Below are 12,249 nucleotides of genomic sequence, written 5' to 3'. Positions count from 1 at the left end.
GGAACTTTTTGTTTATTGTTCCCTCTCATGACACGCTTTTACAGTTTCATTTGCTCTGAAAGGACCTGATACTCATTCACGCCACTTAATATCCGACCAGTTACACATCAATGAACATCTAGATCTGTTGCAAATATTTGACGATCTGTAGCCACTTTCTACGATCTTCACGATTTGAGTATACGGTCTGTTACAATTTCTTACGTTTTGAGACGTTCGTATCTTTCTGCCACCTTTTGTTGCCTTCTGTTTAGACTAAAAAGGGCGATTAAACACAATTGTGATACTATACTTGGACAGCATGATTTTTTAGAGCCTTTTCGTTTGTAATCTCATATTCTTCTATGAACACAATGATAATATAGTGTGATACGGTTTGAGGCATGACACAATTTACAGGGAAACACAACAAATGTACCCGAACGTGTCGCAGCACAGTCGAGCATAATTGGTCGTGGCAGATGGTGACAGATCGTGACAATCGTGGACGTTAATCGTAGTATAGTGTGTTAAACGTGTCATAGACATGCTACGAATCGTACCATATCAAGATTGATTGTGTACAACGTGACATAACGCAGGAGATTATATTTCAATAACACATTTAGATCGTAATAGATTTTTAAGTAATCGCAATAGATCTTGGCAAAATCTTGGACAATGGGAACTAACATCTGATGCTCGTTATTAAGATGTATAACAATCATACCAATACGCCCCATGGCTCTTATTAACGCTCTTATACCATTGTTTTTCCAATGCCCACATTCTACTACAAAATGATACTTAAACCTCGGCATGATCGTGGCAAAATATGAAACATGTTTAATATTATGTAATGATTATGAAGATGCTTCACGATCATGGAGATCTTGCGAGTAATACGGTTCTGACGGATGAAAGCTATTGTTACAGAATGCTATTTAGAAAGTGATCAAATGTAACGTGTTATATTTTGGATTACACTTTTTTAGTAAGTCTAGACTGCCAGTTGTCATACTTCCAAAGTTGTGGAAAGGGAGGCGAGATGGTCTTTAAGAGTTCGCTCGTCACGTCGGGTTCGATTTCCCACATTGGTACAATGTGTACAGCCCATTTCTGGTGTCCCCCACCGTGATATTGCTGGACTATTTCTGAAATAACGTAAATTTATACTCACTCACTCTCACTCAGTCCTTAAACAGATTCACTGCCACATGACAGAAGCACAGTCAGGAACCTATTAAAATTGTCTTCGGCAGCAAATGCTTGTGCAAAGAATCAACAGGATCTATGGCACGTGGTCGCTGACTGGTCAGATCGATGCCCTTGGAGCCTGTCACTGGACAGTCCAGAGCCGGTTATTTATAGACGACTGCCCATCGCTGACTGGTCAGATCCATACCCTTGGAGCCTGTCACTGGACAGTCCAGGGTCGGTTATTTATAGACTGCCGATCGCTGACTGGTGAGATCCATACCCTTGGAGTCTGTCACTGGACAGTCCAGGGTCGGTTATTTATAGACGGTCGATCGCTGACTGGTCAGATCGATACCCTTGGAGCCTGTCACTGGACAGTCCAGGGTCGGTTATTTATAGACGGTCGATCGCTGACTGGTCAGATCCATACCTTTGGAGCCTGTCACTGGACAGTCCAGGGTCGGTTATTCATAGACTGTAGATCGCTGACTGGTCAGATCGATACCCTTGGAGCCTGTCACTGGACAGTCCAGGGTCGGTTATTTATAGACGGTCGATCACTGACTGGTCAGATCCATACCCTTGGAGCCTGTCACTGGACAGTCCAGGGTCGGTTATTTATAGACGGTCGATCGCTGACTGATCAGATCCATACCTTTGGAGCCTGTCACTGGACAGTCCAGGGTCGGTTATTTATAGACTGCCGATCGCTGACTGGTCAGATCCATACCCTTGGAGCCTGTCACTGGACAGTCCAGGGTCGGTTATTCATAGACTGTCGATCGCTGACTGGTCAGATCCATACCCTTGGAGCCTGTCACTGGACAGTCCAGGGTCGGTTATTTATAGACTGTCGATCGCTGACTGGTCAGATCCATACCCTTGGAGCCTGTCACTGGACAGTCCAGAGTCGGTTATTTACAGACTGCCGACAATTAGTTACTGCATAGTGCGGCGTTCAACATGTTTAAAAACGAAACAGCCCACTGGTTCAAAATAAATAATCTGATTTCCCTGCATATCACAGTGCAGTACTGAAATGTAACTGGATCTTGCATACCCCCATTCGCATTCAGCTATACTGCTTGCTGGGGCACGGGGCATACAGGCCACTCACTGTATTATATACATGACTTAAGTCGTAGTAACTACACATAAAGTATTCTTGTCGACACAAGGGACAGCCAGCTGTCTGGAAAGACCCACTGTGTTATGTCAACATAAGCATAGTATCAGCTTCCGTCTTTACCGATGACGTATCCGCACTTCAAACCCTTGTTGAAATGGTTCTGGATAAACGAGAGTCGCGTGTATATATAGGGACACATAATGACACATGGCTCTGGAGAGTCGCAAATGTATATAGGGACACATTATGACATGGAGATAATATTGCTATATCAATCATATTGACGCTGGCCAACTACCGATTGCATGGCCTTGTGTTTCTTCGCAACGTCTGACGAGTGTGTCACTGAGGTTGCCATAACTTGCGGTAGGTAAGTACCACATTAACAATGTACCAAGGACGATCGCCCTGATTTCAAACTTGTCTTATGTGACTTAAAGCTTTTCATGCTATGCGTACATGTCGTATTTTAGAAACGCCATGGGAAGACTGAAATGAGTAAACAAACATATTCGACTTACTGTAGCTACTACTACTTATGTTAACTGACTCGTGTTAATTGTTCCCGTGTTCCGGTAATTCAAGGATTCAGAAGCTACTTTGTCGCACTTCAACCTATTGTGACTGATGTCTTATAAAATAAAATGTTGCATCGCGACGACTATGCAATCCACCTCGGAATAGATCCACATGAAATGTATTTCAAAATCTAGGTCATGAATATGGCCTTCGACTATACTAACAACCCCACCCCCCTCCGCCCCCCCTAAACACACCTCCACTCTCCCTCAATCCCGCTTTCTCTTTCTCTCTCTCTCTCCCTCTCTCTCTCTCTCTGTATGTGTAGTATTGTGTAGAAATGTCAGGTAAATGATTGTACTCATTCCATATGTGTGTGACAGAGAGATAGGGAGAGAGAATATATTACGTTGCAAAACTTTGTTGTGTAGGAATATCAGCTAAAAGTATTATTCATTCTCCATTTGTGTGTGTGGTAGAGAGCGTAGAGGGAGTGAGAGGGTTATATCATGTTGCAAACGTTGTTTTGTAGAAATGCCAGTTGAAAGTATACCTTTTCATCCCCCATGAGGGTGTAGCGCAGAGAGAGAGAGAGAGGGAGAATTACATTATATTGCAAAACTTTGCTGTGTAAAAATATCAGCTAGAGTATATTCATTCTCCATGAGTGTGTAGCAGAGAGAGAGAGAGAGTGAGTGTGTGTGTGAGAGAGAGAGAGAGAGAGAGAGAGAAAAGTATATTATGTTGCATAAACCTGTTGTGTAGAGATATGAGCTAAAGGTATATTCACTCTCCGTGCGTGTGTATCACGAAAGGCGGGAGGGGAGGGGTGTATTATGTTGCATAAATTTTTTGTGTAGTCATAATAGCTAAGAGTATGTTCATTCTCCATGTGTGTGTGTGTGTGAGAGAGAGAGAGAGAGAGAGAGAGAGAGATAGATAGATAGAGAGAGAGAGAGAGAAGGTGCTGTGTAGAAACATCACCAAACCGGCTGTGTGTCACGTATTTGAACGGAAGCATCAGCTTAACGATCTTCCACTACTGGTAATAAGCTTATATATACAGAAGTTATCATGGTAGCATATCAATAATAATTATATAAACAATAATAAGTTCATGTTGGGGCGTTTGTAGCGTAATATTTGAGTGCGTAATATTTGAGTGCGTAATATTTGAGTGCGTAATATTTGACGCTCCGCTGAATTTCCAAGTAATAGTTTCGTTTTCGTTTTCACCGAAATACTCTACAGCCTTTCTTCAACGGACGCATATGGGTCGTTCGTTGATGCATTGTATATTTTGAATTCGGGTGTGTTTAAGCGTGACGATGCGAGCCACGCGGACATGTTCATTTTCAGCGTCTACAATTCTGAAACAGTACGACATCCACTACTCTGACCCCTGACTGTTGTTTGTTTCGTCTCATCTAATTATATGAAAGACAGCAAGAGAGAGAGAGAGAGAGAGAGAGAGAGGGGGGTAATTATGAGAAGTTTAAGGAAGAGAGAGAAGAGATATATGCAGAGTGAAAGAGAAGAGAGGGAATAAGTGATAGAGTGAGAGAGGGGGGAAATAGGAAATACACAAAGGGAACTATAGAGACAGACAGAGTGCGAGAGTTGAGCTTTAGACCATACTCAGCAGGGAGACAGAATGAGTGAGAGAGATGTGGTGGGGCTTGAGGGCTGTTGTAATGTTGTAGGTCTGTTAAAGAGTGGCAGTTACGATCACCAAAAATCTATGACCCAGCAGAACTTTCGAAATCTTCTACTGCCTGTACTTTCTCCGCCAGAGCTCAAGTATATGTGTGTCAGTGAAGCATCTCCAGATACACCCACATCCGCATACAGCGTCAGGGAAGTACACATTGTGCCCTGTCGTTTATGGAGTACCCTTGGATCTGTGGTAAGTTGCAGACTTTCTTATCTTTCCTTTATGTCATGGGAAGTACAATCCCTTACACGTGAATAGAACGTTAGTTCGGAGAAGATATTTCGATGGTTCTATTCCCAACTGGACAAGACGGTAAAAATGGTAAACAGTAAAAAGACGGTACTTGTTTTCAATCTTCAGTTGACAAAAGGAAGATTTGCTAGCGCGGAGTCAGCATACTGTGTCTGTGTCTATTGAAATAGACAGTGGGTAGAGATATCTCAGTGGACTGGACACGTGTGTGATCAGTGTATGAAACTCCTAAAATATCCATCAAGCCCACAGAGCCGATAACCGAAAAATGTTGCTTGCCCTGTTAACATGTAACCAGCCCTGTATTTCAAATTTAAACTGAGATAAGGTGTTAAAATAATGTAATGAATGAATTGATGTGTGATTGTTACATACTATCAGGAAGGGGCAACACTGTTGAATGCTGAAAGCTGAATGCTGAAAGCATTCTCTAGACCAATCAGATTTAGTGTTAGATAAATGGCTAGAACACGTCACAATTTAATTCTGGACTCACAAAAGTCCAGAATCTCTCTTACAAGGGATTTGACCAAAATAAATATGCAGCTGTTTTTCGTATCGAAAACTCAAAATTTAAACTCGCTCGCCCACGGGCAGGCCCAAAATAATTGTTTTGGAGGTAGGAAATGAATGAAAAACATGTTAATAAGTAGCATGACACAAATTTCAGGTCGTTGTGGCTTGATTCCGCCAACTGACAGCGATTTTTAAAAATCTCGCCCATGGGTGAAAACATACTGGCCCATGGACGCGAATATTTACTTTCACTGAAAATACATGTTTTTCCATGTTTTGCAGTTTTTAAATAAATGAAAGTATATCTATTAGTGTCGTGACACGAAATTCAGCTTATTTTGACTTAAGTCTGCTAATTTAAAGCGATATAAAAAAAACCTCGCTCATGGGTGAAAAACATTTGGCCCATGGGTGAGAATATTTACTTTTACTCAAAATACATCTTTTTCCATGTTTCGGAGGTTGTAAAAGGATGAAAGTATGTTCATAAGTATCATGGCACAAATTTCAACTCATTTTGACTTAATTCCGTTAATTTAGAGCGATTTAACAAAATCTCATCCATGGGTGGAAAACATGTTGGCCCATGGGCGAGACTATTTCCTTTAACTCCATATATATCTTTTCACATGTTTTGGGGGATGTAAATGAATGCAAGTACATTTATGAGTATCATGACAGAAATTTCAACTCATTTTGACTTAATTCAGCTGAGACCGATTTTAAAAAGTCTCCCCCAAAACATTTTGGCCCATGGGCAAGAAAATTTCCTTTCACTCAAAATACATTTTTTTCATGTTTTGCAGGTTGGAAATGAATGCATGTATATTTATGAGTGTCCTGACACGAAATCCAACTAATCTTGAATTAATTCGAGCGATTTTGAAAAAAATCTCGCTCATGTGCTAAAAACATTTGGCCCATGGGCGAGAATATTTCCTTTTACTTTCCTTTCCTTTTATTGCCTTTATGATTATCATGACACAAAATTCGACTCATTTTGACTTAATTTTGCGAATTCAGCGCGATTTTTTTAAGAATATGCCAGAATAATTACTTTTACTTCAAAATACATCTTTTCCTGTGTTTTGGGGCTGTAAATGAATGAGGGTATGTTTAAGAGTATCATGCCACAAAATTCAACTCATTTTGACTTAATTCCGCCAATTTCTAATAAGTACAAGAATCTGCACTTCCACTCAAAGTTCATAGTTTTTTTATTCTCTTGGAGGCTGTAAATGAATGAAAATGTGTTTATAAGTATCATGACAAAAAAATGGACTCATTCCGGTCTTAATTCGACTAATCTCACTCGTGGACGAACATTTTCATCTGCTTGTTTCCTTTTTTAAAAAATTGCAAACATATGATATAAAAATAGCTCAAATTATAATGACAAATAATTTCAGTTTAATTTAGTGAGTTTAGTTTTATGTCGCACTCAGCAATATTCCAGCAATATGGCGGCGATTTATAGATAATCGAGTTTGGACCAGATAATTCAGTGATCAACAGCAGGAGCATCGATTTGCACAATTGGGAACCGATGACATGTGTCAACCAAGTCAGAGAGTCTGACGACCCGATCCCGTTAGTCGCCTCTTATGGCAAGCATAGACGCCTGTTATGGCAAGCATGGGTTGCTGAAGCCCTGTTCTACTCCAGATATTCACGGGCCCTGAACGCAGAGCTTTACTTCCAGCAACATATGCAGAATTAGAATACTAAGCCTTGAGATTCTTTTGAATTTAGGTATTCTATAAATATAACGAAATTTAAGCTGCTGGGACACATTAATAAAGTGTTGTGAGATCTTTAAACTGCATTGACTGGGTAATTAAGGAAAAAACTCAAAATACTGTCACCTTCTGTCCAGGACGTCACGCATTACCAGTCGTGAGCTAATGGCCTTGTAAAAACCCTCACCAATATGGTGGAAGCGTAGTATTTAAGATTGAGCCCGGTTTATTTTCAACAGCTGATTAAATTCGCCGGGTGTTGTAACAACTGAAATCCTACATGTAAAAGATAGGTTAACTATTTTGTCACTTCAGTTTTAGTCAAATAATTGGTATTAGTGTCCGTATTAGGACAGTAGATTTGTAGTAAAGTTTTAAGTCGGTATGTTATAGATCACTGGCTTCTATTCTCGATTCACCGCGAAGATAGACTAAATTGTGCGGATAAAAAACTTCTTTCACACATTCGTTTAATTTGTAGAAGGAAAACATACCTTTAGTTCAAGGGTATTTGCAAGTAATAGTGACAGTTTTATGACTTAAAAAATTGTAAGGGTGTAATTGAGGTGTGTGAAAAATATGACATATCGCCGATCTTTTCTAATCCGCTACTGAAACGCAACACGTCGTTGTTTGAGTGTTTCTAGTCATTTCTTCAAAAGCATCTTTCACATACACCTATAATTCATATGAGGGGAATATACTATCAGGTGAAATGTGTTTGCAAGTAATAGTGATACTTCTATAATCTAAAAAAGATTGTTACGGTGTATTTGAGGTGTGTGAAAAATATGACATATCGCCGATCTGATCTTATTCGCCATTGGTGCTTGAGGGTATAGTTCAACAAGAAAGAAGGAAGTTATGGATCTTATTATTTGACAAAACTGGAAAGGTGTTTTAGAACGCTTTGTGAGAGTTTTACACTTTATTTTTGAGGGCAGTGTGACAGTGTCAGTTAACATTTTTCAATGTCCTTTCCATTCCCCAGATGCAATAATATCTGGATTAATTATCAATGTAAACAAAAACGTCTCAACAAATCATGTTGAAGGTTGGCATGCAAGACTTAGCAAACATCTGTCTACCAGGACCCTCAATCCACTGCAGTGTCACATAGTCAACAAACTGGTTCACACTTGGGTCATTGAGATAGTTCATATTGTTCACAGCACTGAGCCACACATCATCAATGTCCTCTGGTCTCACTAGTGGCAAAGCAGAAGCAATTCTCACGAAGTTAGCTACTTCTGGGTCAGTCACAAATCGCATCTGTAGACCATATTTCTGGACATTCCTAGAGATGGCTTGTCTGAAATGAAACAAACAACCTTTCAGTTGGCACTGAAACACGTCATTGATGGCATTCTGGGCTGCTGGCTCAAAGTCTGTGAAGGCGAATGCTGGCTGAAGGTGGATACTCTGGTCGGCTGATTTTTGTTTGATGATGCTGAAGAACATATTGTAGGTGGGTTGTTTCTTGGCTGGAGACCCGTGAAGGTCCCGGGGTAGAATAGGCCTTCAGCAACCCATGCTTGCCACAAAAGGCGACTGTGCTTGTCGTAAGAGGCGACTAACGGGATCGAGTGGTCAGGCATCGCTGGCATGGTTGACACATGTCATCGGTTCCCAATTGCGCAGATCGATGTTCATGTTGTTGATCACTGGATTGTCTGGTCCAGACTCGATTATTTACAGACCGCCGCCATATAGCTGGAACATTGCTGAGTGCGGTGTAAAACTAAACTCACTCACTCTTGTCTGGAAGAAGTCCGTAAATAAGTGGAAACATCTTGTTGTTGACCATGGCATGAATTGTGTAGAGCTGGTGGTAAATACTGGGGCTGATACTGAAGGTGCCGTCGCAGTAGAAAGTGTCGGCTCTGGAAAGGTGAAGATGGTCATTTTGTTGTCAGCGTGGAGAATGAAGTTGTCACCAGACAATGTCTGGGCGTAGTTGTGTGGAATGTTGAATGTCTGGGAAGAGGTGGCAATTCTTTGGCTCGTGCCCTGTACAGGCTGGTGTGGGTGCTGTAGAATGTCGGAGCAACAGCAGCAGCTTCTGGCTTCTCAGAAGTAAGACCTAAAACGCAAGTGATTATTGTCAATTTCATATTGATAATGATTATCATTGATAATGATGCATTATATCATATTTCGGTTACATACTTGTCTTAAAATTTCACTTTTGCGTTTTGAATAATTTATATATTCATGCAATATGAACTTGTCTTAAACTCTCACTTGTATGAACAATTTACATATTCATGCGAAGATACAAAAATAGTGGTAAAAAGTAAAACTTACCTTTGAAGACCTTCTTGGTAGAGAGTTGACATGGGTGTAGTGTCAGTCTTGACCATATCTTTCAAGCTGGCAAGGAACTTGTCCACTGTGACCTTGTTATGGTTTGCCGGATGGTTGTGGGTGTTTCGATATCTCGTAATAAGATCATTGGCGGTGTTGATGGTTGCAGGACAACCTGCCCTGCAACATCTCCAATGTACACTGGTGTTGCGTCTCTTCTGGATTCTGAACTTATAGCCTTGGTAAACACGGTTATGCTCTCCTTGTGTGTTGGGGATGAACTCTAGATTTACTTAAACATTAGCCATGGTCATAAATGACAGTGCCATAAAATTGCTCTGCCTTTATATATATGTTAACAGGTTGAATTTTATTCAGTGACATTTATGGAGCTATTAATGTCATAATATATATTGATGGCTGTTAACAAGTTGACACTTAAATCAATTATTTGACTTAAACTGAAGTGACAAAATAGTTAACCTATCTTCTACATGTAGGATTTCAGTTGTTACAACACTCAGCGAACGTAATCAGCTGTTGAAAATAAACCGGGCTCAATCTTAAAAACTACGCTTCCGCCATATTGGTTACACTGGTTACGTAACGACCCGAGACATACGTTCAGCAGCGTTTCGAGGAGTTTCTTCTCCCACTCCATATAGACTCCCTGGTCAGACATAACATAATTTTCCTGCTTCATCTTCATCTTCAGAGCAAAGTAGGCCGTATATCTGTAACCACTGAACCGTGGCGTGTCACTGTTCCCAAGAGGGGGTGTCCTTCTCTACCTTTTCCATTATTCTTTAAAACATCTAACAAGCTCGACTTTTATCTAAAATGTGATCTTATACACATAATAAAAGTGTTTTTTTATGTATTATTCAGTTGAAACATTGTCATTTCATGATACACATAATTTTGTATGACGTGCAGGACAGGTATTGGGCATTTTGTGTTAATTTACCACTTCCATTGTCATAATGCATAAAAAGACACTCATTAATCTATCACTGAGTTTTTTTATTCTTTCACTCCAACATGGTTTCTAAATCCCCGCTGATCATCGTATATGGCTCTCCCATACCAAATTGACCTAATCCTGAGAAATCAACTAGGCATGACATATCACCAAATTAATTTTCCGTACCTATCGAGTAAAAAATACATAAAATGGGAGTACACCCTGATAACTAATGGGAATGAGGCTTGTAGAGAGTAACCTCACTCTCACAACCCACAGATGGAGGAGAAGCGGACGTGTTGGTCGGGGATTCTCCTGGCTTTGATAAATAAATCGTACATAAACATGTAAAATATTTTGCTTTGTTTGTGTAACTACCCACATTAGGACATTGAGACCATTCGGATTTATCGAGTAAAATACGATTGTATAGTTTAGAGTTTGAATCTTGGCATATTTTACCGGTTTTGCCACTTTTGCACTCTCCCTTTGTACCTGGGGCGTGCATATTTTTATTGATTTATTTGTTTTTACTTTGTTTTGTTTTTTACTGCTAGTGACCCAGCGAGTGAGTGAGTGATTGATAACTGTAAATTTATTCTGACGTTTAACGAGCGGGACATGAAGTGTTGTTATCATGTATGTTATGTAATTATATTATTGGTATCGAGTGGTATTGATATGCACATTTATGCTTGCCAATCCAGTCACGATTACTTAAAGAGATTAGTTTAATGTTAATGTATCCCTACTATTAATGTGTAATCTTTATATTGAGCTATGAGGATTACGTAATATATTCAAGATTGGTTTTGCGTTTACTTTTCCATCTTTTTATACATTTTCGCTATTTTTGCTACAGTCGAAAAGATTTACCTTGCATTTCGTTGTGTACAGGTACGTGGTTGTGGTCTCTAAGTACAAATGTATATCAATTTTAGAAATTATGTTATTGAGACAGTTGGAAATCTTGATCTGCAGTCTTTCAAAATTCATTTTCACGAGATGCATTCTCCCTTTTTACCATTTCTCAAAATGAACATATAACCGTTTACACAAAGGTATCTTCCCGTAAAATAAGTAGGAGGAAACGTGAAGTATAGCCCCTGCAGGTTGTTTACATCTGAACCTCCAGGGGCATGACTTGTGACACTCTTCTGCAGTGACAGTCTTTTCCTAAAAAAATAAGCTATAGCTCCAACAACACCTCATACCTAAATGCATTCAACACGGGTGGTCAAAGATGGATAAGTATAAAAATGTAGTAGTAGGAACTAAAACCAAACCTCACCGAGACGGGTGCTTCCTCGAACGACGCCATGTTTTGCTGCGTGAGTTTCCGCTCGCGACCGACAAATCACGGATGTGAGCAGAAATTTGCTGTAATTCCTTCAATTACTTAGGGGGGGCTGAACGTATCATGACCTGAACAGGCTTCATGAGAGATTCACAAACCGATTTCCACTTTTTTTTTGTCCTTCCGACTTTTATCTCAGTTCGTTGAGTATTTCAGCATAACTTGCAAAGACAAGACCACTGTTTCTCCGCGTTCAGTTACGTAATTTCCGCAAAGCGCCTACGACAATTTGCGCCGAAAAAGTCGTGTCTCGTCCGCTGATCTTGTGTACTGGAGTAAAACAGCTGCCGCTTTCAAGTGTATTTTACTTGTCATGATATACACAATTCATCCATGGATCACACTGGGTCATTAGGTGCCCCCAGCTTTGAAATGAACAGGTGTTCGTGAGTGTATATGGGTGAAAAAGAAAATATCTCACATTCAAAGGGAATTTCAAATTGATTGTTTTATAAGGCGTCGAGCTGACCAATTGGTTTTGGTTTTGTGTATAAACCGCCTTCGCCATGTGAACTTAGAGTCTAAATATATTGGAGTTTATATTGGGGATGCTGGCAGACCTTATACACAAAT

General features: G+C 40.1%; 1 protein-coding gene across 6 annotated transcripts in view; it reads left to right on the top strand.

Annotated features, from left to right (window-relative positions):
• Positions 1-2,290: 2,290 nt before the first annotated feature.
• The window catches only part of LOC137291216 (scavenger receptor class F member 1-like), a 49,164-nt gene continuing 39,205 nt past the window's right edge, over positions 2,291-12,249 (top strand). For 2 of the 6 annotated variants that reach the window (XM_067822507.1, XM_067822511.1), the window contains exons 1-3: positions 2,482-2,678; positions 4,621-4,733; positions 8,221-8,302. The gene's annotated coding sequence lies outside the window, so the exon portion shown is untranslated. Of the gene's footprint in view, positions 2,679-4,620; positions 4,734-8,220; positions 8,303-12,249 lie in introns of all 6 variants that reach the window. The other 4 variants (XM_067822506.1, XM_067822509.1, XM_067822508.1 and 1 more) reach the window with 2 other exon arrangements.

The sequence above is a fragment of the Haliotis asinina genome, chromosome 7, assembly GCF_037392515.1.
Source record: "Haliotis asinina isolate JCU_RB_2024 chromosome 7, JCU_Hal_asi_v2, whole genome shotgun sequence".
NCBI lineage: Eukaryota > Metazoa > Mollusca > Gastropoda > Lepetellida > Haliotidae > Haliotis > Haliotis asinina.
The sequence above is the reverse complement of the archived record's forward strand: the minus strand, read 5'-3'. Positions and strand labels throughout refer to the sequence as shown.